The following is a 26555-nucleotide window of genomic DNA, read 5'->3' on the forward strand; positions in this document are numbered from 1 at the left end:
GGTTTTCTTTGAGGAGAGATGTGCTCGGTCATGCTGTGTTGTGTTGGAACCACCTGCCTGCTGCAAAGTGGTGACCCGTGCAGCCATTCGGTGGAGGGGGGGTATTTGAGGGGCTTGCGGACAGACAGCCATGGCGGTCTCCCTGTCTCTCTAGCTGCTGTGCCTTTAAGAGGGTCAGGCGTGGCGCCTTGGCTCACTCTTCACTGCAAAGCCGATACCGTAACTGAACAGAGCCATGATCTGCTCTCAGGGCGCTGACAAAACCTATTTGGACCAACCTGGGTTGATACCAGAACGGGAACACTACCTTTGCCTGGGCCCCATACTCATTCACCTTATTTAAAACCTCCAGGTTACAGTCTCTGTGCGTGTGCGTGTGTGTGTCTGTGTGTGTGTGTGCGCGCGTGCACGATTGCACGTGTTTACCTGGTATTTGGGCTGGTCGATCTTGATGTATTATTTGTTATGTTTTTCAATATTGCATTAGCCAGTTGATTTATTACAGTATTCAGTGTGAAGCTCATGTTTGTATGCAGCAGAGCTGAAAAAACAGAAGAATATCTGATAAAGGGCAAATTTTTCACATATATCTCAATAGAACTTAATACCTGTTTGCTTTTTTTCCATAAATTCAACCGATGTCCTTTATCCCCAGGAAGGCTGACCTCGACAGCTTTATGCCTTGCTCTTATACTATTGGGAAAAGAAACACTGTTAATAATTTACTATTCAGTGAATCAAATTTCGGTGAGCGAGTCCCCATTCTGAAGGTGCTAATCACTCAATAAGTGACAGAGCGGCAAGCTCTGAAGATGTCAGCACCCTTCTTAGAACAAGTTTCAGTTAAGTTAGCACCTCGCCCGCCATTTATTTATTTTAAAAAATGTCTTCTGACCCTCAAAACACATCAAGTCACAGCTGGGGCCCGGGCACCGACTGCGACAATGCGGTAAGAACTCAATTATAGAGAAAAGCCGGGATATGAGAGGGGAGGAGAGAGCGAGAGAGCAGAAGGGGGGAGCGGGGTGGAGGAGCTCGCTTCTTTTCAATTACGGCGGAAACTCATTGTCAGCGTCGGCCGATAAGATAAAGGAGGAGAGAACCTGTTAACATGAACCCGGCGGAGGGTCCCTGTGGATCGGTGACCGCAGGTAGCCCCCCAGCCCCCCTGCCGGTCCCGATAAACCCCTGGGGACACTCATTTGAATGCAGCCAAGGATGGCTGTGCTGTTCCCAAGCTCATTACACTGAGGCTCTGTCAGCTCCTGTTGCCGAACGGCGATAAGGGCCGAGAGCGGCCGCTGGTAGCCGACAAAAACAAGAGGAACTTTTTAACTGAACTGCCCCGGTAGGAATAAAGAGAGTTCGGACGACTCCGTTCCCCCCCGGCCAGCCCGTTCTGCCGTCATTGCTCTTGCCTTGATACGGACCCGATGGTAAGTACTCAAACTGTTCATCGACTGCATCGCTTTTCCTTAAACTAACACCCTGTTCAGTAGACAGGACTGCCTTCTCAAACACCGACTCTTCGCTGGTGCAACTGGATTTTGGTCCGGAAGACTCCAGAGAAAAGGACCCAACGATGTACCTTCGGATTTGGTCTCATATGGCCCGTTACCGCAATTCCGTGAACAGATACAGAGAGCAGTGCAAGGCTTTGTGTAGCGTAACTGTTTTGTTTCATGCGGAGAAATGCACAAATGATGCATGATGCTCATTCATTTGGTACCACCTTCTGAGCGTTGTGCGCAGGGTGGTTCCTACTGGTACCGCAAAAGAAGAGGCGAACGCAACATTGAAGCACAAGATTCCAATTAACTGCTTGGGAAAGTGCTGTTTTCCAGACTCAGCTGAATTAAATGCATAATAATCAAGTAGTTGCTTAAATGTTATTGTGATACTGACGTAGAGCGTACTGTTCTGACCTTTTAAGTGTTAAGCGCAACCACAGCTGCAAACTGACTAAACGATTGGATTTGAGGTTTTCGGTTGGGGAACAGCAAATGAAAGCGAAACAAAATAGGTTCTTGCTGAGCACCGCAGGCTAACAGACCACGTGAACGACAACCCGGAGCACCTCCTACTTCCACCTCTGCTCCTTTCCGTGGCGGAACCCAGAAGCCTGCTGCCGCTAACTGGGTCGACGCACGCGAGCTGCAGCGCTGCAACATTTTATACTGCTTATGCAGAGAAAATGAAATCAGTTTTAAGCTAATTAGCTGTTTTCGACAGCAAAATGTCCACGAGACTGTAAAACAATTGCGGTGATCTGACCTGAGTGTTGTTTGATTATCCGTTTGCTGAGCGTGAACGTAGCCGGCTGCCTAATTCGAACCGCTATCGATGTGTAGCTCCTCTCACGGAACAGCAGACGCTTATTAGAATGGATTCAGGTCTTAACAATGGCATCGCACCATGATCTGATTGGGTCTTATTATGGCTTCGGGAAAAAGGGAACTTTCAGCCCACGTGGTTGACATTCCCTTCACAAGTCTAGCGACCACTATTACCAGCTTTAGTTTCAAAACTCAGATCACACTAATTTCTACGTGCTCTCCATTGTCATTAATGGAAAAAAAAAGTGGCCCTAAAAATGCAGTTTTTCTTTCACAATATCACAGCGGGGATTCAGTCTGGAAGTAAAAACGTGAAACAGTATGCTTTTTGAAACAAACTTGATCAGAGGTACCATATTCTGTTTCGGTAAGGTATTTTCGTATGTTCAATAAGTATTTCATGGTAATGAAAATATTGGGATGGCAGTGAAAATATGCATTTGACGTTTAGGATTAACTGTAGCTTTAACTTATATCAGGACACTTAACAGAACCTCTTACCTTCATTCCCACGTTTGTTCAGACGGGCAGGTTCTTTTCATCTTTTGTGCTCTTCACACCATTGCAGTTACAAAGCCTTTTTCAACAGGCTCCATTTTTTCAGAATTTGTGGGATGAACTGCAAAGCATCACGGTGTTCAAACTGAGATTTAGAAGCTTTCTCTGTAGTCTTCTTAATAAACCCTTGTGATGGGTTCGTGATCTAGGCAGACTGCCAGGCTCCGCAATGGGGGACCTCTGGTTCTTCTCAGGATTTTACACTTTCTAGTTCGTTTCATGAAAGTTGTGCCAAATACTGCGATGTTACATTAACGCTACATTTGTGTAGTTACACGGTTATTGAATGACAATTAAACTTAATAGTTGAGGTGTTTTTTTTTCTTCGCCATAGTACCTGTTCCTCTCCTAAGAGTGTGGAAGCTGAAATAGACTTGTATATGGAAAGCACCTTTATTCTGGGGGAGGAACAACACAGTTCCCACAGTCCCACATGCAATTATATCACCGTTCTCCCAAGGACACACACTGACAAGCAGAGCTAGGACAGAGCGCTGAGGGGAGTGACAGGGCCTTCCGCATGCGCGCGGGACTCTCTCCTTCTGGAACGCGGGAATGAACCGGGACACATGACACTGGCACACTTTTCCACCCTCTACGACAACTAGAGCAGTCATTAAGGCTGTTACTATTATTATTATCAACCACAAGAGCAACAATAAAAGGATAAAGAGAGAAGCCCATAAAACTTGATTCTCATATTTTCGATATTGGGGACAGTTAGCGCCGCAGATCGGTGAGAGATGACATTTCATGGTTCAACAAGACCACTAAATTACCTAACCGTAGTCTTGTTTTAGCAGGTTAAATAAATCACGGGATAATTTAAGGTATACTCTTTCAATACATCAGTGGTCTATGCCAATTTTTATAGTGCGTCACTGGTAGCATAGTAATTACGCTACTGCCTCAAAACCCAAAGGTCACAGGTTTGAATCCCACCTCCAGCTGTAGCGCCCATAAGAAAGGAACTTACCCTAAGTTTTAAAAAATAAAATTACCCAGCTGTATGAATGGGTAAGTACTTCTAAGTATCCTAAAATTGCAAGCCACTTTGGAAAAAAGCATTAGCTAAATGAATAAATGTAATAAATGCCTTGTGTCCGTACAATAGAGTCAAGAGTCATGAGAGGCTTTATTGTCATATGCAACAGTATACAGTGAAACGAAGCAACGTTCCTCCAGGACCATGGTGCTACATACAGAGTCACCGACACGGACTGCATAAAGTGCATGCGTGCAAGACTTGTGCAAACAGTGCTAGACATTACAACAGTTACTAAAACCAGACAATAATTACTACAACAGGACAATACCTATGAGAAGTAGCATTTTTTTCTAAATACGTTATTAATTGGCCCTGAGTCTTTAAACATCTTCCTAGACGTTTTGTTTCCATTGCCGTGAAATTCAAGACGCTCATGGTGACGTATTTTCAGGCCTATCCGTGGACTGTGACATAGCTGGGGATGACTCACTGTGCTCCATCGCAGAAGGAGAATTTCTGTGATTTCACTTCTCTCTCAGCAAATACCGCCGCTGCTCCCCAGAGCCCCTAAGATTGCTATCAGGATGGGTTAATTATCACTCGATTGATTCGGTAATTGGTATTGGGTTGATTCCTTTGTTTCCCAGTGCATCGATCCAGGCATGGGGGTTGGGCAGACAGGGGGCTGGAATGGTGTTGGGTGCGAGCGATAATGCATTTCCATTTCTCTGTCTCTCTTAATCAGGTCTTGCAGCACTCTCCAAAGACTGGCTGACATTGCAGCTCCCAAATGGGCCACACCCTGCAGTCAGGACACATCACACATTGCCTTAGCCACTGAAGTCAGGATTTCCATAGCTGAAGTGCTTAAAGGGACAGATCTGAAAAGCAATGATGAAAAATTCTGTGCTTTTTTTTGTATATTCTGCTCTAAATTACTTACCAATTTAGAGAAATCCAGATTAGCACAGATTTCACAGGTGGTGTGGTGGTCAAGGGCTCCAAATGGCATAAGTAGTTACAATCACCTTATTAAATATTTAGATGGCTAAATTGGTGAAGCTAAAAAAAAAAATGCCCAAAGGACACTATCTAAAAGCTAAATAATTTAAAAATAAAGATTTCCCGGTCTCCTTGAAGTGGACTCATGTTGGTGATATACTGAAAGAATTATGTTCATGAAAGCTATTCTATAATAGAAGGGATAAAAACTTTGCTGTTTAAAAAACACATTAAAATGCACACTCAGTTAAGGTTAAATATTTAATTTGTTGCTTAGCTGAAGCTTTTATCGAAAGCAAAATATGGGGTCTGACCTATATATGTGAATCTGTATTTTTGCTGAAATATTTCAGGGTACACAACTCATTCAAGGGTTGGACAGCAGCAGTGGGGAATGGGGCTTAAACCAGTCACCTTCAAGATACAAGTCTAGGCACTTACCTGCTGTGCTACCTGGTCACATCCTCAAGTGTCAACCAATACCTGCAAAACAGTGCACTTTATGGTATTCTAATTCTGAAATTAACATCCAGCTTTTCTGAGAGGATTTTTGTTATAGTGTGATCCTCATTACAGTTTGGTTGTATAAACTTTGTCTTTTTAAAATTATTTTTAAATGACTGAATGGTGCTCTAATAACAGTGTAGATAACAAGACTTTTTGCAGGGCTACCAATTAATCTGGATGGAAGATATTAATATGCCCTCTTTGTTAATACATTTGAGGCAGGGCAAAATTCTTTACAGCTTCTAAAAGGCTGTTGTTTCTATGTGATATCTTGGGTATTTCACCTTTTAGAAAGACATTCTGCTGGAAGAACAGAAGTGATGTCCTACAGACGCTATATATCTGGCTGACAAATGCATTCTTGCACTATACAAAGTGCTATCTTTTATTTAGGTCATTAACAAAACCTCTACCTTGCTTTCAGTATCACTGCCATGACGCAAAATGATATTGCAGTATCTCTTTTCTTACCGGAGGTTTTTCATCCAAAGCTACTTGCATAATTTACATTTAAACACCCTGGACTGCTAATAAAGCCATGCATTCATATGTATTTATGAAGCAATTCAAGCTAAGCAGTGCACCTAACCTAAGACACAAATACAGAACATTTTCTGTAATTGTAATGTTTTTTACCTCCAGGGTGCTATTTGTCAAGGTGATATACTGTATTCATATTCAGGTCCAGTTTGTGTCTGAACGTTAGCACAGTGCAGAGGCTATCAGCAATATTACTATTATTGCAAATTGGGTAAAATTGAAAGAAAACAGTAGAACAAAAAATCTGAGGACAGGACTGCAGGTGTCCTTATTGCTATCCCCAGACTTTTCAAAATGCCATAATATGATGCTATCACTGTATTATTTACATAAATATGTTTTATTCTATAGTAGTATTTCAAACATAGTTATAAGCATTGATCCATTAGCTAAAGATACACAGTTAGGAGCTGGTTATAAAAAGAGATGTTTAGTTCTTCTTGGTTGTCTCATTTGCCTTTAAAATTTCAGGCTGCAAATAATTTTTATTGATGTTTTAGGCCTTTGTGTCACACCCACGCCTGCAGGACAGCCACAGTCGCCTGGTCACAATTAATGCAGCCGGGTATAAAGAGCACCAGTCCACCCCTCCCCGGTTGTGGAATCTCTTAGAGACAACTGTCCCTCCTGCGGCCACAACGCTTCCTCAGTGCCTTAACCGTCCTCTCTTGTGTAACTTGCTCCTTGTCCCCTCGCCCATCTCCTTGTCCCTGTTCTAGTGCCTTAACCGTCCTCTCCCGTGTACCTTGCTCCTTGTCCCCTCACCCGCCTCCTTGTCCCTGTTCTTGTGCCTTAACCATCCTCTCCCCTATACCTCGCTTGTCCCCGACTTCGACTATTGCCTTGTATCATGTATCTTTACAATCAACAATCCAGCAATTGGGTCCATACTGAGGTCTCTGGTCTGCTCTGTGCGACACTTTGATTTCTATTTATGCAGCCTTTTTGATGGAAGACATTTATCAAATGCTTACAATGAAACAGGTAAGTCGTCAGATGTGTGACTTTAATATTTTTAACATATGAGTTGACAGCAGGCGGTTGTGGGAAGTGCTGTGGACATCTGTGATGCATCCACGCATCACTGCTCCTCCCTCAGAAACATTAACCAAGAGAACAACATCAAATATTCAGCCAGCCATGTGGATTGCAGTCCTGCATGCTATTTCAGTTCATTCTGGTGGGGGGGAGAAACAGATGCTGCTGTTTCGCTACCAAAACTAAAACATACAAGCTAACCGCCCTCATGGTACACACCAGCAGTGGGTAGGGTCTGTATGTGGGGGGGGGGAGTTAACTCTTTGGTGACTAATGAAGAAAACTCAGCATTCAGCCATGTGTATACACTGAACAACCAGGGGTGTGATGCAGACATTACTGAAATATTTACCGCGTTGTCCATTACTTCAGTTGTGTAGTCATATTGTGAGAATGATGCCTGTGAGCTTGGAGGGAATCAGCAAGGTTCCCAGATGGGTGTGTTGCTTGCCCCCGTCCACATACATACTAGCAGACACGTACTTGCGTCCGTAGCAGTTGCCCACATCCACTTGGTTCCACCATCCACTCTTCTCCTCCACCACTGCTGGAAGGAGCCCTGCTGCACAGATTTAATCCGAACTGGAGGGGTTAAAGGCAGCTCTTTGCATTTGAGAAACAGGAGACAACACGCAGCAGGTTAGAGATGTACGAAAATGTTACACAAACCAGTTTGTACCTTGATAATTTTTTCTGTTTATACTGTGTTCGCTACCCTCTGGAGAGTCAGCGGTCGTAATTATATGCTTAGCCACCATGGGACACCCATTAGAAGCAGGAACAGAGCTACAGTTGCAGCTCAGCATTTTGCAAAGTTAGATATATATGTAATAACATGCTTGTATGTGATTTTTTTTCATCAGTGACACATGTCAGACACCTTAGCATCAAATACAGTGAATGACATGGTAACTTAAGAACCCAGTATATTGTGGAAGTGTCCCTAACATCTGCCTGCTGAGGGAATTTAATTATACACTGATTTTTGTCCTTTTGTTTTTATTCTATGGTATCTAAAGTAAGAGAGAACAAAATGAGAGCTGTTCAGAATTAAACGCTACAGGCAGTGGTGAAATAAACTCAGTGAAAAATTCGTGTAAACCATGAAATACCTCCCCCATGGAAGCCAAGGTGATCAAAACTGTTTTTACAGTGGAGATCATTGTGTTTTATTGCGTGAAGGGGCTTGCCAGTCTGCCTGTAAGAAAGGTAATAACACCTGTGTGTAGAAAATAAAAGAATATGTCAATTTTTCTGTACAGCTGCTATACACATGTTCAAACAAAGCTTTCTTCTGGGTCTGACTGAAGCAGAAACTGGGTGAACTTTGTTAACTTTTGTGCCTTTTCATGCTTTATGGAGTAATCTAAATAAACAATTTATAAAGTTCAGTTTAAACCTGTAGACATTGTTTCTCTCAAGTTATGGTTGTGTTTTAATACACACACACACACACACACATTTTCTGAACCGCTTGTCCCATACGGGGTCGCGGGGAATCGGAGCCTACCCGGTAACACAGGGCGTAAGGCCGGAGGGGGAGGGGACACACCCAGGACGGGACGCCAGTCCATCACAAGGCACCCCAAGCGGGACTGGAACCCCAGACCCACCAGAGAGCAGGACTGCGGTCCAACCCACTGCGCCACTGCACCCCCTGTGTTTTAATAATTACGTTCAAATCATCTGTTGTTATTTTTGTTTAAATTTTGTTTTATGTTTAAATTGGTTTCTCTTGGATACCACTGACCTCATAAGCTAAAGATGAACCAGAGCCATGCTATTATGTCATTCTTAGAACATGACCAAGCCATATGATTTTTTCATATTTAGCTGATATCACACACACTGACCGAAACCGCTTGTCTCGAGCAGGGTCCCGGCAAACCAGAGCCTAACCCGGCAACACAGGGCGTAAGGCCGGAGGGGAGGGGACACAACCAGGACGGGACGCCAGCCCGTTGCAAGGCACCCCAAGTGGGACTTGAACCCCAGACCCACCAGTGAGCAGGATCCCGTCTAACCCATTGCACTACCGTGCCCCCTTGTGTACCTAATATTTATGTCCAAATTGATTTATAGGAATTGTGAGGCAGCAGTGCTACCCACCGTGCCACTGGGCCACATGATAATGATATGCTGCATAAACTCTCCCATTCACTCACTCACTCACTTACTTACTTACCGTCTCACTTTCCATAAGTGATATCGTTCTCAGGTTTGTGACGGTCCAGAGCCTATTCCAGAATCACTCGGCAAAAGGTTAGGAGGGGTCACCCTGAACAGGACACCAGTCCATCACCATGCTTAACAAGCAATTTTTTTTTTTATTTTGTGGAAGACATGGTTATACACTTTATGACTCCAAAAACATCTGGGTACTTGGTTAGGCTGTGAAACACAGAAAGCCTTGAGCGGTCTTCTCTGTTTTGTGCTTAAGTGTGACGGACTACAGCTGTGTTATACATTTCAGAGGCCTCTGTTCGATCTCTATCACCGCACACAAATACAATGTTCCCATCGTTTTACATTTTCTTTCTATGTGCTACAGGCCCATTTATCGAATAGCTCAATCTGTGACTGTGTGTGCATATGTGACTACTGTACTGGCCCATGCAAGAGGATGCGCACTTGGGTTTCCTGATTCAGTCTATCTTTATTTTGGGCTAGGGCAGTTCTTGGGGGGCAAAGGGGGATCAGATGTAGCAAGAGATTATGGAGACTTGAAGTTGTCTCACTGTGGGCAGAAGAGGCTCAGACAGAGGAGTCACGGTGACTTGGTGTTTGTCAGTTGCAACCAGGACAGGTTACCAGGCACTGTGTTTGTGCGGTGTGTCACTGTGTCTGTGTATATGCACTCGTGCACACGTATGTGTGTGTGTGTGTGGCATGTGTGTAGCACGTGCCACAGCATATATTAATAAAAATAAGAAATGCCACATTGTTAGCAATAATTTTCATGTTTTTCTCCACATTTAGAAAAGTACACAGGGCTGGAGTATTTTATCATTCCTCAAAGAATCATTGTAACAACATTCTGATGGATCAGTCCACAAACTACACTCAAGTAAGGGGGTGAAGGGGGGCCTGGCTTATATGCCACTGAATTGGATTGGAAAAGCAGACAATGGACTTATCGAACTCGGAGGAGTTCACCAGACCTGAGCAAGACAGTCCCTACCTGGCAAATTCAAGATGCTTTCAGCTGATGAAGAACAGCTTCCCTCTCCGGTAGAAATGGCCAAATCATCACTGTGTTTTGGCTAAATTGTATTCATAATTGTAATCCTTAGCACCAATGAATGGGTTTGTTATGCTCGTTAATTAAAAATGCAATCAAATTTCCCTGGCAGCGGCCTGAAATGGTATTTTGTGAAAACCAGGCGCTTGTGTTCGATTCAATCATGCAATGTTTTCTTCTCAGCACACAAACAAATGAAAGGGGAATCATATTTGCAAATCCACATTCCGGCTGATTGCTGGCTACTGTGGGGATTTTTTAATTCGTTAAAGCGGTTGCTATTGCACAGCACTTACAGTTGCAAGGGAGGGAGGACGGGTGGGGGGAATTAAAGACAGTTTCTGTGGTCTTGTGTTGGCCCTTGTCGCACACTTAATTTGGGCTTTAATTAACTTTGAAGGTTTGCTTGGGGCATTTTTCACACACAGCAAACTCGCCATTGTGTTAAATACCCACAGATGCACTGTACACTGCTTTTTTACTGCCGACTGCTTTTGATGTTTTTGTGTTACTGCTGTAATGAACATTTGCATTACACCAAGTGCTCCTCTAGTAAGATTATGTTTTATTTCTGTCCAGTAATGTAACCAAACACAAACATTCCAGGCCAGCGGTTCTCTGATGATTTAATTCCATACTCAGCAACATACTGCTGTATGAGAAAGGTCTGCGTCTTTATACAAGCTATCCTGTTATCCTGCTCTTTTTAGTGAATAGATGCGATTTTCATTACAGTTTAGCCTTTATCGCCTTATGAAAAAGTGTCAGTAGGTCTGACTCCACGGGTTTTTCTCCTCTCCAGAAGCTGTGTAATTTTGGAAGGTTTCCTTAGAGGTATTTTTCTCTCTTGGAGGGACAGATTAATGCTAGGGTGGCATATGAGTTGCATCTGTGTATTGTTGCAGACAGGCATACAAATATCCTTACATATCAGTGCGTTTCATAGTTGATTAAAGACCGCAGACCCAGGAGATCCATGACCATTCTCCTCCCGTACAATAAACTACATTTATCCTAAATGAAATGCTGCTTTTGTCTCTAATAAATCAGAAAGCTCTACCGTCTTTGTTTGAACTCCGAAGGATGTAGAGTTTAAATGATGAGAAATCAAGAGCAGTAAGAAAACAGAGCTTGGCTTTTCGCAAATTTTTTCATGAAAAAAGGACCAAATCCTATACTTAGGTTTGTAGTAACAATCACTTGTTGCTTTGGAGGGTACCAGAGTATTTTTTCATGTTAAGATGTCAAACTTCATTGGACCCAAAGGACGGACATTAGTATGTGTTGTCACTTCTGAGCTTTCTTTATATCCTGTATATCCTTCAACGCCAACAAAGTACCACTTCTCTTCACAGATCTCTAATATACATAATGACAGTCTTTTTCAAGTGAATCTTGCCTCATTGTGATGGTCCTTTTGTAGCGCACATAGGCCAGTGTGCTTCAGAGGAATAATTTGGATATGGAAGATGTGGTGAAAGTGACAAAAGCAGAAGTGGAGCATCCAGTTAATCGCTCTTTCCCCAACAGACCCAGCCAGGATGGCGTTGATCATGAAAGAAAAAAAAAGGATCCAGGGCATCTGAGAATCTGCCAGGAAACACATGAGTTTTGACCTCTCAGGTTCTGACGCTCCACTGACACGTAACCCAACGTTCGCGTTGTGTGATTGGGATTATGCTGAGCTCGCCCAGGTGGTTCCGTGCTGTAGTTTCCAAACAGCATGGCCTGAAGCGTTTTTCTTTCCTCCTCAAATTGAATTAATACAAAATAGGTTTGAATTTATTGTAATATTGCGGGTCCTGTTGGCCTCCTATTTGAATGCAGAACTTCATTAAAACATTCAACCTGCCAGCTTTTCTTACCTCTTTTCTCATCAGCTGGCCACTTGAAACATCGGCAACGAGATATCTCATAATTAGACCTGTAATAAGGGAATTGTTCACCATGGTCTCTTCAGAAGCTTAAATGTCTTTGTCTTTCTTTGTGTGAGACACAATATTAGTCAATTTCACCTTTGTGCCACTTCCCTCAGTTTCACTGATTACATCTGATATTCAATTTTTAAAGCAATTATAGCTTGTATAAATTGATATATTTCTCTCTTGCTAGAGTGCTGAATTGAAAATGGACTTTGGTGCGCTGTGACTGAATAAAGGCAGTATATGGTGATAATTACCCACGGATGCATTTACCCATTACGTTCACAGGTGTCACAGGGGAGTAAACGCATCTCAAATTGACTGAAATGTGGTCTTCTGTTATTTTGCGCTATTCTCCTCCCCCACGGTTCGTGTGCGTGCTTCTGTCACAGCAGGACAGTGAAAGACCCAAGCTGAAAGGCTGAAATCAATGTTTGGTTGGTGGCCTCTAGTCCTGTTATTAAAGCTCTTATGTCTCCTGTCCTCCAGAAGGAGACACAAGTGGAGAGGGCCTGCATTGTGCAGACCTGCCTCTCTTCCTCCGAGCTCTCGGCCGATATCACGAGTTCGCTCCTCGAAGTGATGGATGACAGGGGCCCCGGCTATGCCTCAGCCAAGGGGAAAAAATGATGCAGAAAGACAGTGTGGGGCACCTTTTATTATTGTTATTTATTCTTTACATTTCTCAGCTTGCCAGATGACATTCCTCACGGAATGGAAATGTGTCCCATCAACACCAGGGAATGGCCGAAACAGATAAGTGAGTGATTCATGTTAAGGGTGTTTTTCCCCATCCTTACTGCGTGTCGTTTTTCTGAGGGTTTTCTTGTGTAGTGCAGAAGTGTTTCTGCAACAGATTGGGGTCAGTTTCGAGAAGATCTTGGTGGGCCAGATAAGGTCGGGTATCCTCAAGGTGCTGGCTGAATGTGGCTTGGCACTCCTAACGCTAGGACTGACTCTTGAAAGGTGCTGGCTGGTACGACTGTTACTGGTTGGAGGACTGCTCCTGGGATTCGATTCTTTTCCCCCCGGTATAGTGGTGCCTTGTTGGCAAAATCTTTTGTCAGTCCCTTAAAGCATGATACGCACACCTAACTGGGGCAGCAGAGGCCATGTAATTGGAAGGTCCCAGTTGTGCTGTAGTACTTTTGAGAAAGACGCTAACCCTGAATTCATACATTAAGCTTTACCCAGTGTATGAATGGGCAAACCTTGTAAATAGCTTAGCATGCAAGTCTACCATTATACATTTATTCACTTAGCAGATGCTTTTCTTCAATGAACTCTATGTAGTGTTATCAGCCCACACACCTTATTCACCAAGGTGACTTACACTGCTAGATACAGCTGGTAGTGTAGTGGTTAGCGCTGTTGTCTTTAGACCCAAAGGTTGCAGGTTTGATATCCCCCTGAGGCTGTAGTACCCATGAAGCAAGGTACTTACCCTGAAATTGCTCCACTAACATTTCCCAGCAGCATAAATGGGTGAATAATTGTAGGTAGGCTAAAAAATGTAAGTTGCTTTGGAGAAAAGCATCAGCTAAATGAATAAATGTAGATACACTACAAAATGAGTCACTCATCTATACATCAGTGGAACACACTATGTGTGAACCTGAACAGCATGTTTTTGTGCTGTGGGAGGAAACCAGAGCACCCAGAAGAAACCCACCAGACACAGGAAGAACATGCAAACTCCACACAGACTGAGCGGGGACCAAACCCAGGTGCTGTGAGACAGCAGCCCTGCTTGCTCTGCCACCATATACATCTTCTTGGACAAGGTGCCAGACAAATAAATAATAACAGCTCAAGAAGTGTGAACACCAGCACACACCTCCTCTGATGTGCATTTTCTAAGCCACCCATTTCTTTACTCACTGCGTGGGTTTGTAACACTACATAGTATCCATTGTAAGTCACTTTGGAGAAAAGCATCTGCTAAGTGAATAAAAGTAAATGTAAATGTACAAGGTGGTGTAAAATGACCTGAGGTGTGTGTCATTCACCAAGTTCCACCTGCAGTCCTTTTAGGAGCCCTGCTGACCGTATTATAATAATGCTGTGAGCAAGAATGGGGCGAGAAGCTCAGCCATCTCACTCAGTCAGAAATACCAGATGTGAGGTTTATGAAACATTATTACAGCCTTAAGGAAGGATCTTCGGTCAGTTGTCAGGGTAGGATATATGGATGAACATAAAGATTATATTTAATGTGTAAGTTGGAAAATCAGGACTGTCAGATGCTGCTCCTGGGTGCTCAGTCCGACAGGTTTTCCAGCTCCCCTTTGGCCGCCAAGAGTTCGGGGAATGGAGCAAAATGGGTTCAATTAAAAGAGTAATTTGAGTCAGGTGGTTTACTGCCCAGGTGGAACAAAAGCCTTGAGGACTTCGCTCTCTGGGATGTAGCCGAATAGCGCTGATGTTAAAATGTTCTTGTGTTCCCTGCCTGATAAGGATGTAGCTACTCCAATACTTGAGAAACCATCATTTTGGAAAATGTTCAAAAAGTGCCTGTACTTTATATTGCTGCACAAAAGCACAGCACACAAAGCACATTAGTATTTCTCACTAAAACAGCAGCAGAACTCCAAACACTTTTAACATTTTGACTTTTTGCACTGTGTGTTCATTCCTACAGGGCTGCGGGTGCAGCGTATTCCTTATGATGCTGAGTGAAGAGGATGGTTTCAGAGGTATCAAGCCATTTGGCTGTAATTAGAACACAGCCAGGGTATTAACTGCCAATTAGAGCTGATGAGGAAGGGGGAGCCGTAGACAAAGCGGAGACTCGCGCCCTGTCCGCAAGACGCCACCTGCTGCACCTTCCCGAAGTGCCTGTTGGACAGACGTACTTTGGCAAAGGACCGCGCTCTCATGCGAACACTTTATCACAAAAGGAACAGGTGCTAATTCTGAAGCACCTCTGTGGTTAGTAGGTTGCATTCATACAATGGATAGAAAATGGGGGGGAAAAAAGAAAAATATTTAAAAACAACAATATACTTTGGTTACCCTTTATTTCACAAGGTAAATCCAGTTTGCCTGTAGCTTTACATGTAAAGGTATATGCTGTATAAATGTATATTCCGGGCAAGATGCTACAATCAGCACTACATTTATTCATTTAGGGGATGCTTTTCTGCAAAGTGACTTCTGCTGTTAAGCTACTTAGTTATTTATCCTTTCATATGGCTGGATAATTTTACTAGAGCAGTTTAGGGTAAGTACCTTACTCAAGGCTACTAGAGCTAGAAGTGGGATTCAAACCTACAACCTTTGCTTTTACATGTACATTTAATTCATTTAGCAGACGCTTTTCTCCAAAGGGACGTACATCTCACAGAAATACAATTTGTGCATTACATTAAGAGAAAGAGAGACATAGTTGCAGATGTGTGATTCTTAAATACAGTCAGTTTGTTTCTTTCCATCATATGAACCAATGTTCATCACACGAGTAGCTGCATAAAACTCAGAATATTGACGATTTCTGATCACCTTTCTACTCTTTTTTTTTTTTTTTCCCTTCTCCATGTGCTTTGGGTGCAAAAGGCAGCAGCTGTAACCACTACACTACCAGCTTGTCCCTTGTAATACTGTCTCTTGAGAAGGTTAAATGTATCTGGCCAACAGGTGAGTTTTACGATGTCACTGTTTTAGCAGATGCTTTTCTCCAAAGCAACTTGAAATGAACTCTATGTAGTGTTATCAGCCCACACACCTTATTCACCAAGGTGGCTTACACTGCTAGATACACTACTTACAATGGGTCACTCATCCATACATCAGTGGAACACACTCTCTCTGTGTGAACCTGAACAGCATGTCTTTGGAGTGTGGGAGGAAACCAGAGCACCTGAAGATTTACACTGCTAAATACACTACTTAGAACAGGTCACTCATCCATACATCAGTGGAACACACTCTCTCTGTCACTCATATAGTGGGGTGAACCTGTCTCTTTTAACCCTTATTTAATTGTCACATACATTGAATTACATAAGTTGAAATAATGCATATATATGCTCACAGTTGATCATTAAAATGTACTCTTAAATTCTTCAGCTTTTTCCCTGAAGAGTTTTAGCAGTGCGTTAATGAACTGTTACATATTTGTTTTGCATGTGTTTCAAAACTAAAACGACATTAAAAGTACAAATATGAATGTTCCCCAGTGTCTTTACAATTGTTGTGTAGTTTTCATATTTAAACTTCACTTTTTTTTTTTTTTTTTTTTTTTTTAATCAAAAGGTACTAGTTTAGAAATGCATATAACCAACAGCAACAGAGCAGCAGTACATATAGCAACTTCCGTGCATCATGCTTCCACGTTGAGCACGGTTACACTGCAGAGACACGGTAAACTGCAGTCATTTTATGTCCTAGCCAACGTGCCAAGTATTTTGTGACATAAATAAAGGAGCTGGAATGAAGATAAAATGTTGTAGACAGGCCCCTAAACAAAGTGATAAAGGTATTCAGACTCATAAAATTCCACAAGCAAACATCGGGCCGTGAACATAAAGTGTCATGACAGATAACCTAAGCAAAGCGATAAAGAAGCACAGAGTCGTCAACAAAGCGCTCCTGTGTAAGTATCGTAGCTCAAGCTCAGTGTATTTAGGACTTCTGCATAGAAGTGCAGGTTAAAAAGTTTTTAGACCTTTCTTGAAGTTTGCAGGGGAGACACGAGGAAAAACAATGAGGTGATTCCTGCTGCCCCCTCACATACACACTTATATGCATCATACAGGCTCTCTGATCCAATGCTCTGGATTTGGGGGGGAGGGTTGGAGGTTGTCTTCCTTCACATTGCAAATTGCATGTGTGATTGTAAAGCACAAAATCGCTCGGTGGAAAAAACGTACGAAGGGAAGCGATGAACAACAGCAAAGGCGCCACAATGGATAACTGGAGGCAGCATCTACCTACATGCAGGATTAGCGGTGTGGTGTGAGTGGGTGCAAAGTATGTTGCTGAATGAAGCATGTTTTCAGTTCCTGTGATGTGACACACAGAGGTAATTCATCCCAGGTGTTATTCTCATACTCATGCGCAAATCTATGTCCTTTGGTGCAGGGGGGTCTTGCATTGGAGACTCTTATATAAATAATTGTCCTTTTTGTGGTGCTTTGTTCACTTTGGCCACAAGATACAATGTGTCTGTACGAGGCTGAGCGCTTATACAGAGACATAATGCAGTATGAATATGTCATCCAACACATGCATTCATAATGCATTAGACAAATTGCTGCACACAACATGTGATTTACTATGGCACGTTCGAAGCAAATAAAATCGTTTCTAATTTCAGTCCTTCAACTGATGTGACAGTGGACTGCTGACGGGCGCCGTACGATCTGGCTGCTGTAGGTCATTAAAATACTCGGACTTGTGACAACTTCCTCTATTCGGTTGTGGTACAATAAGAAAATTGGCTATGCCAATTTCCACATGTGCATTCTTCCATAGATGTGGTTTTGCAAAGAAACACTAAGTATTTCTGACTATATTTTTTGAAATACATAAAAGAGGGCTTTATTATGATTGTTGTTGTGAACTGTGTGTGCTGCTGCTCGTGTATTTGTTGAGCTTTTCCTGACTGCTTTATACAGAGCGAACATAGAATCGAGAGAGAGAGACATCATAAAAGAGGAAGAACATCATCCTTAATCTTAGCAGAATAGGGTTTCCTTGCAAACGTCCATTATTGTGTTAACACGTCCCCCTGCCGTGTCGTAAGACTGTCAGCTCTGTTGTTCAAAACCACTGGCTCCAAAACCAAGGCAACGCGAACGCCGGGGTGCTGCAGATAAAAACCTGAACACTCAGCTGTAGCCTGTCTGCACCACTTTGTTGTTCACCTTTAAAGGATTATTCCGTTCTGTGGTGTTTTCTAAAACTGAGCAAACAGCATGGTTTTGCTCGTGTGCCGAAACCAAATTCTGGGCTTTAAACGCAACGCCCTTCGATGACCTCGGATCTGTCCTCAGAAGAAGCCGAAAAAGAGGCTGCCGTGTGTTTGTGTGGCGGTCGGAAGGAGCAGGGCGTGCGATGCTCAGGCTTGATGCGGTCCGACACACCGCTGGACTTGTTCACGGTGAACGGGATCATTGGCGGTGACACCTTGGGGGAGGGCGTCACGGCTGATTGAGGTAGCTTTCGACCCCATTGCATACGCACACACGCGCATACACTCAACCGCATACACGCACACATGCAAACACAAACACGTACACCTCTTCAGCGTGCTAATAACACCCGTCCAAACACACAAACCCACAAACACCTCTGCAGCCCACTTACACTCATCCACACACGTATGCACCCACTCAAACCCACCCCTTTAGGCCCGAACATTCATCCGGCACACACTTATCGCTTCGTTCCCTAACAGCCGCCCAGAAAAACATGCATGTACACATAACAAAACACCTCTTCAGCCCCATAATACTCACCCAGGCAAACACACGTGTCTCGAATGCCCAGCTACCCACCCAGAAACACAAATACACTCTTCTGCCGCTTCCTTTAAAACATTGCTGTCCCGATATTCTTGCCATTTTGCGTCTGTCGTCTCCCAGAAGCTACGCCGAGTCCCTGGCAGACCGCAGGAAGCGTTTGTGAAATGCATGAATAACATTTGTGAAATGCATGAATAACCAGATAAAGTGTATCATTTTCTGCCGGAAAATGGAAGCTGTGACCCGGCCTTGAGTTGTGATGGGAATGAAAAGGGATGAACGTAAGCAAAGGTGACAGAGGGCTGTTAGCGCAAGGAATGCGAAAACGGACACGGGGCACCATGTCCCACTCTACACTGATACGTGTTTAATCCGGAGAGCCAACGTGAAAGAGGCCCTGGAAAACGCGTCACGTCTGTACGTTTGGATGCATAATCGGAGCTGATGTGGATAATGCAGACGATCACTCCTGAGTTGAAAGCAAAGCAGGAGAAGTGTGCCATCTTGCATATCACCAGTGTACGTGGCATTTTAGAGTATTAAACAAACATTTCACAGTATTAACTATGTTTAGAAACACAACAAAGGCATTGCATGTTCATAGAATATTTCACAAAGAATTTCTTGTCATCTATGAATTAAGTGGTCTGTTCTTACTGGCATAATAGATAATAAAATACCTTTAGTGTATCATCGGGAATGGTTAACCATTTGATTATTTTTCTCCAACATGCTATAAATATGGCTTCTTAAGAGCAGTTACACGTCTCTGGATGTAGCCATCAGGGCTTGCGGGAAATAAACACATAGCAGAGGGCATGCTGCTCTTGTTTGGCTTTTCGTGGCCCAGCTGAGCATAATTTCAATGCTGGAGCGATATCACCTCATCATTAACCAAGACTTAATCTAAGAGACCAGACCTTGGAGGTCAGGACCGATAGAGTAGAAAAGCCGGTAGTACAAGCTGAAAATTGAAGCCAGATACATCCTCGCTGCCCGCAGTCCCCAATTAACAATTCTTAATGTGTTGCACACATCGCTCCTCGTGAATTGGATTTAGGGTTAAGGTAAAAGAAGCAAATAGCCTTTTACAATTTAGAATTTGGAATGGAATTTTGATTTTAAATCCTGATCCATGTTCCTGCAAAGGAATCTTTACAGAAAAAGTAGTAATGATTGTTTTTCAATTTTAGTGACGTTAGTATGTACGAAAGTATTAATAGCATTGTATAGGGGGCAGCAGGTATCATACTGTGGTGACAGCTGGTAGCGTGGTGGCTCAAGCTGTTGCTTTTGGACCCAAAGATTGCAGGGTCAATCCCCACCTCTGGCTGTAGTACCCTTGAGCAAGATCCCTACCCTAAAATTGCTCCAGTAACATTACCCAGCTGTATAAATGGGTAAATAATTGTAGGAAGACTAACATCGTAAGTCGCTTTGGACAACAGTGTTAACTAAATGAATAAACGTAAATGTAGTCGTTAAAGCTATAACCGTGCAATTGAAGGACCTGGGTTTCAATCCTCTCCTTGTTGTACTACCCCGATCAAGGAATTTACCCTGAATTGATACAGTAAAAATAGCCAGCTGTGTCAATGGGTAAATAATGAAAGTCGCTCTGGAGAAAAGCGTCAACAAAATGAATAGAAAATAATAATGCATTTTATGTTTTTCTACATTATGAGTATAAACTGTTACAAGTTGGGCCATATGTTTTCATTATCATCTAAGTTTTGTGTGTAATACAGAAATACTTGCACTTTTCCCCAAACAAAAAATCATTAATATTTACAGAAGGATTTGTAATCTGCACTGTAAAAATTGAATTGTTTTTCAGCAGATGCACACTGTGTACATTTTGCTACAAAAAGATTCAGTGTCAGGTGAGGCGTGCCTTTATAGATCATCGTAAGTAACGGGCAATAAAATAGGGAATGGCTTCCCCTGGACCCCCCTTCCCTCCCAGAGGAATCCGATATGGAGTGAGAGTTGGGCAGGATTTGTTTTATGAGGGTAATTGATGCTGTGCAGAGGAGAAGGAGGGCAAAGCAGGCATGAAATTGCGCAGGGATCAGATCCGTATCACCGCCTGCAAGCACCAGTCTCTGCCTGCCAGTCCTCGCTGGGCCTGGATTAGCCCCAGTGCCAGGCAAACGTACAGTTAAGAGGCAATTTTATTCTCTATTAACCCAATCAATTGAAGGTCCCTATATCCTATTAGAGTGAAGTTTAGGAGAAAGAGATGCTGTTAGGAAAGGCAATAAAGACGTTTTTACGTTCATCAGGGTAGACAGGACTGGCATGTAGAGAAGAAGGAGATGGATGGAGGGATGTGGCGCAATGTGGAGATGTTCCAGTGACATGGTGTCATAGTAGGTGTCCATCGTCCTGGGCGTAGCCATCTTTGATTCTTTTATTCTATGCAGGGATCCATGGAGAGCCCGAATCACTTGTTTAATATACAAGAATCAGTGGATTCTGAGGGAGTCAACAATCATTGGATCCTACATAGAAACTCACTGGTTTCACCTTGAATCCTAATGAGTGAATCATTGGTTTCTTATACGGGAATCAATGCTTCATCGTACAGAAATCGTTGACCCTTACAGAGTGAATCACTGCACTCAAGTAAAGGAGTCCTTGCATCCTACAATGGAAATCACTGCTTTAACATCCAGGAATACTTGTTTCATAGCATACAAAGCATGAATGAATGAATGAATGAATGAGCTTTATTGCCAAGTATGTTTACACGTACAAGGAATTCGTCTTGGTGACAGGAACTTCCACAGCACAGACAGAATGACAGTGACAAGACACAGATGATAAAAGTAGAGTGGGCTAATAAAAGATAAAAAAACATATATATATATATATATATATATATAGAGTATAAAGTACACAATATACAAAATATACAAGACATAACATAACATGCAAAAATGATTGGATCCTGGAGAGGAAACTGCTTCCACATACAAGAAAATTTGGTTCCATTAGAGGGAATCACGGGTTTGGTAGAAAAATAATTGATTCCCCAAAATTGAATTTCTGATTTAATGAGCAGAAATCCTTACAGAGTGAATCACCGGACTCAAGTACAAGAATTCTTGAATCACAGAGCAGGAATCATTGGTTTCACATACATGAATCATTAGTTCTGTTAGAGGGATTCATTGGTTTCATTTTCAAGAATCATTGATTTCTGGAGAGGGAGTCATTGGTTTAATGTACAGAAATCTTTGGCCCTCAAGGTGGGAACTATTGGTTTCTAAAAGGGGAAACACTGGCTTCATGTACAAAGTCTTTGGATCCTAGTGAGCGAATAACTGATTTTTCACATGACAATCCTTTACTATAGATGAAATCACTGCTTCCCAGGAAGAGTATTAAAAGTGTGTACAACACTCTCAGTCCTGCATGCAGAAATGTCTGCTCATGTGCTCGAAATCCAGTATCCAGCTAATTTCCGAACGGAAAACAGATCTGGCAGACAGTGAGTACATTTTAAAATGAAGCTGACAAACCTCTTTAATTTCGTCAGTGACCTTGGTGGCCCTCCATTCACCTTCAGCCATAGGTCACAGTAGAATACACACTGCAAATGGATGTATAAAAACACATTTCAGTTTTGAACCTATATTTGATAACAGATTTTTAGTACGAAAGTGCAAATACGGAGAACCACAGTAAAATTTCTGAAGCTGGTGATATACAAATGCAGAGGTAAAAACATGTTTACTAGCAGAAGGAAAACCTGTCTGACACTAATAGGGTGAGGTTCATTAGAATTCCTCCCCTGCCTCTTTGAATAGGGAGAGAATTGGATGTCAATCTCTAATTAATAAACTCTGCCCGGCTCGCCTCGTGTCGGGGCGAGATGCAGCGAGGGTAGGGTGAGGTGGGGGGGGTTAGCCAGAGAGAGGGGAAAGCTGATCAATAACTATTGTACACCACATCAGATGGAAGCCATTCAGATTTATCTGCTAATATCCTCCCTGATAGCTTGTGCCAGACTGGAAATGACAAGACAGTCAAATCCCATTACTTTGTTATTCACTGATTTACATTCTGCTGCTACTTGGCTACATTTTCTGGCTATTGAGTAAGAAATAGAAAGAAAAAAAATGTTCCTCCTAGTAAACTCCCTCCCTCCTTTGCTGCCTGGGGCTGCTTCTCAAGAGCTTATCAAGGTGAAAGTAGGGCGTTGCTGGGACATTTCCCAGCATGCACTTCTCTGCCTAATTGTTACTGAGCGATAACTGTTCTACTCTGCATGTTTAGTTCCAGGATAGACAGCTGTATAGATTTGCATTGGAAAGAAACTGCCAGAAGATCTGAGATGAGAAGTTTTAACTGGTGTCTGCTTTTATATTCTACATCATTCTGGGGCCACAGAGAGCAGAAAATAACCAGCAGTAAAAGACAGTAGCATATATGTAGCACGGATTGTTCATTAATGTTCAGTAAACTTTTCATTAATAAATCATTCATTAACAAACATGTTCTTTTTTTACTTTTTAGCTCCATTGCGTAAAAGAGATCAATTACGCATAATAGTATCTGCATTATAATATGAATTATTAACTCAAACCATTTGCTGAGCAGCTTGATAGTTTTATTCTGCTGTTGTAGCAGGTGCCGTTTTTTGTTCTTTATTTGAATTGAGATTGCCTTTTTATAATGCAAATTCTCAGCAAAATCCCAGTTTCTTGTTGACAATTTACTGTGACAAGCAGGCCTTGAAAAGGCACGCAGAGCAGGACAAATCCTGGCAACCAGAGGTTGAACTGCTCGCAATTACACAATTTACACCTGGATTTTTTGTACAGTACGAACAGCCTACGCCTCGCATGCTTGTTACCATTTCATTTCACCAGCTTATCAGACGTAGGTGGCTGTCTTCTCTGATTTACTGTCCTTTTTTTACACTCGATTTCCGGATTCTGAAGGAGGAGTCTCTCTGACATCATCAGTTTTTTTAGCGACTTAATGATTAAGGGATTAAGTCTGGGAGCCTTAGGAACTGCTTCACCTCCCTAGTACGATCCTTCTGGTTTATGTTTCTTGTATTTATGGTGCTGTAGAATGAAAAATGTAGCAAAACAAGAAAGGCATGGTAAACACTTACTTGCTTTACTGTACCAGATATTTAACACCTGTTAACCTTCACTGCATTTTCAGTCCTACATTAAAAATGCATCTTTCTATAGTATATGGAGAATCTGTATTCTAAAAATCTACAGAGTTTACAATGTTTCATTTAGCCACAAAACAGAATTATGCACTTTGAAGATGTGATGCCTTTTTGTTAATTGATATTCCACGTGCTGGCTCGTTCGGATACCTAAGTTTCTGCATAAAATGTGTCTGGACAGCAAAGACCATCATCAGAGGAACCATTCTTTTTGTGAGAAGTTAAACAGTTTAGTTTCATTGAGACAGTTTACTTAGTCCATGTTTGTGTTTCTTCTACTCTGTGTTCAATATCACCTTCATACGCACCCTTCACATGAAGGCTAGGATGCCCCAACCATAGCAACACAACCTGAATTTCATATTAGCACGAAAAAACAAAAACAAACGCAAAACAGCCCAGTGAGTGACCCAGCCAGCTGTTATTCAGCATTTTACTGTGATGTGCAGTAAAACACTCGCTATTGCAGAAAAATTACAGACACGGTGAGGGAAAAATACCCTAATGCACAAAATCCCACACTGATATTTTGTGATTTCTTTAACTTATCATCAAAATATTCTTTCTTTTTTAAACCCGAATAACCTGCACAGCTGCTGTCAGGGTGCAAAAACGCATTGCTTTCATATGAGCTATATTGAGGAGAAAAGGCTATCGGTACTGTGGTGAGCGGATCACTTTGGTTCAGGGTTTGGGAAATGATGCTCTACACATTGCATGCATACTAAACAAGTTAATCATCTGTGAGCTACAGATTTCCAAACAGTTTTTTAATATCGCTATTTACCTGTTGTGAAAGTGCGTGCTGTTCATCATAGGAAGAGGTCGGTCGCAGCTGGAATAATGACTCCGTAAATAGGCCATTAATGTACTTGCGGTAATCAGAGTTTTTGAACGCACAATGCAGACTGATTTGTGGCCTCTAATCAGACGCGGATCATGGCTGGCCGTGAGGGCATCGGGAACAGCGAGTGCTGCCCTTCGCTTTGGACCAGAGAGCTCATTACCTCCCGAAGAATGGAGCAAAGAATCATCTTCATCCCATCGATTTTTCTCACGTCCCTGACATTCGTCTTCATTATCCCGCCGTCCCACCCCCCTGTTGACGCCCAACCCCATTGTGGGTCAACGCCCTGCACCTCATGCTCTGCAGCAACCTCTGGGACAGTGGGAGGACACACATTTACATTTTCATTCGTGCATTCGGCAGAAACTTTTCTCCAAAGAGACCTGCTGCTGAGAGTAAACAGAAGTGGAGACAGAGGGCGTAGATACATACACACGTTCGTCAGTTGCTGGAAAGGATGCAGTGGACCTGAAGGATATAGGAAGTTCATCCCACCACATCAGGATCAAGACTGGGAACTGAGGGGTTTTGGATTTTGGGCCTCCTGTGAGGGGCATGGGCAGGCGGCCAGAGGTGGAGGAGCATCGAGTACTTTCTGTAGTGTTAGGAGTGATCAGGTCCTGCAGGTGCCCGGGTGTGGATCCTTTGACCACCCTGTAGGCTGTAACCGGAGTGCTGAACTTGATAGGGGCATCTACAGGAAAACAAAGGAGAGAGATGAGGAGGCACATGGGAACGCTTTGGCAGGTTGAACACAATTTGTGCCTTAGTACCAGGACACACACATGCATGCTGAGGAAGGACCACTTCTTGGGACCACGCTGTTTTCCATTGATCCCAAATCACTGTATATATTAGCCCTGTCTGCAGGGTAGCTGGTACTGTAGTGGTTAGAGCTGCTGCCTTTGGATCCAAAGGTTACAGGTTTGTTCCCTCTGCCTGTAGTACTCCTGAGTAAAATACTTACCCTAAACTACTTCAGTTAAAAAAAAAAAAAAAAAAAAAAATTGCCCAGCTGTATGAATGGCTAAAGAATTATTACTTTGGCATTGTAAGTTGCTTTGGAGAAAAGCATCTGCTAAATGAATAAATGTAAATATATGTCAGAAAGTGTTTTCATGTGGCATTTGCAAGTTTGCTCAGAAAGCAAGTCCACGTGTCTTCCCAGCTCTTCTGCAGCAGTTCCCAGAGGTGTTGGATGTGTGTGTTGCTTCGCTTTCACACTTCTGTCTAGTGCATCCCATGCAGCTTTCGTCCATGTTACCCATGTGTACTTGCACTCATATTTGTATGTTCATACAAATATCTTCTTGTATATCGTCTTCTGTTCCCATTTTCCTTTGCTGAGTTTTTTGGATTGCAGGTTCAACTCCAACTTCAATTCATCATAATGTAACTCAATAGTGTAACATTAATGATATGTAACATACCTGCTGAAACAATAAATATGGTTTCCCAATGAGAAAAAACCAAGCTGTGCTTACAAGAATTACAAGAATTACAGAGGTGTTCATAAAAGTACTCAGCGGAACACATACACATATGTCAACCTCAAATGAAACCGCAGAACTGGGAGTGATTCTCTTTAAACTACCTTTTGGTCAGGAATACATAATGAGAAAAAGCGAACACGTAATTAATTCGTAAGTGAAAACTTAAAGGAAAGAGTAAAATGAAATGGAAGAGGAGACATAAAATAAAAGCTATGAAAGCCGGGAAGTGAGCAAATGAACGTGGTTGTCAACGCGATGCCCTGCAACTACGATACATTAGTTAGTTCTGTTAAAAAAGCAGAATGAAATTACGCTGTAATAATATTAAGTTTACAATAGTATGGAAGAAGACCTATTGGCACAAAACATTTATTCCCAGGACATTTGCAGGTTGGCTGTGCTCAGTGAAAATAGATGAT

This window comes from Scleropages formosus, chromosome 2 (assembly GCF_900964775.1).
Source record: "Scleropages formosus chromosome 2, fSclFor1.1, whole genome shotgun sequence".
In the NCBI taxonomy this organism is placed as follows: Eukaryota; Metazoa; Chordata; class Actinopteri; order Osteoglossiformes; family Osteoglossidae; genus Scleropages; species Scleropages formosus.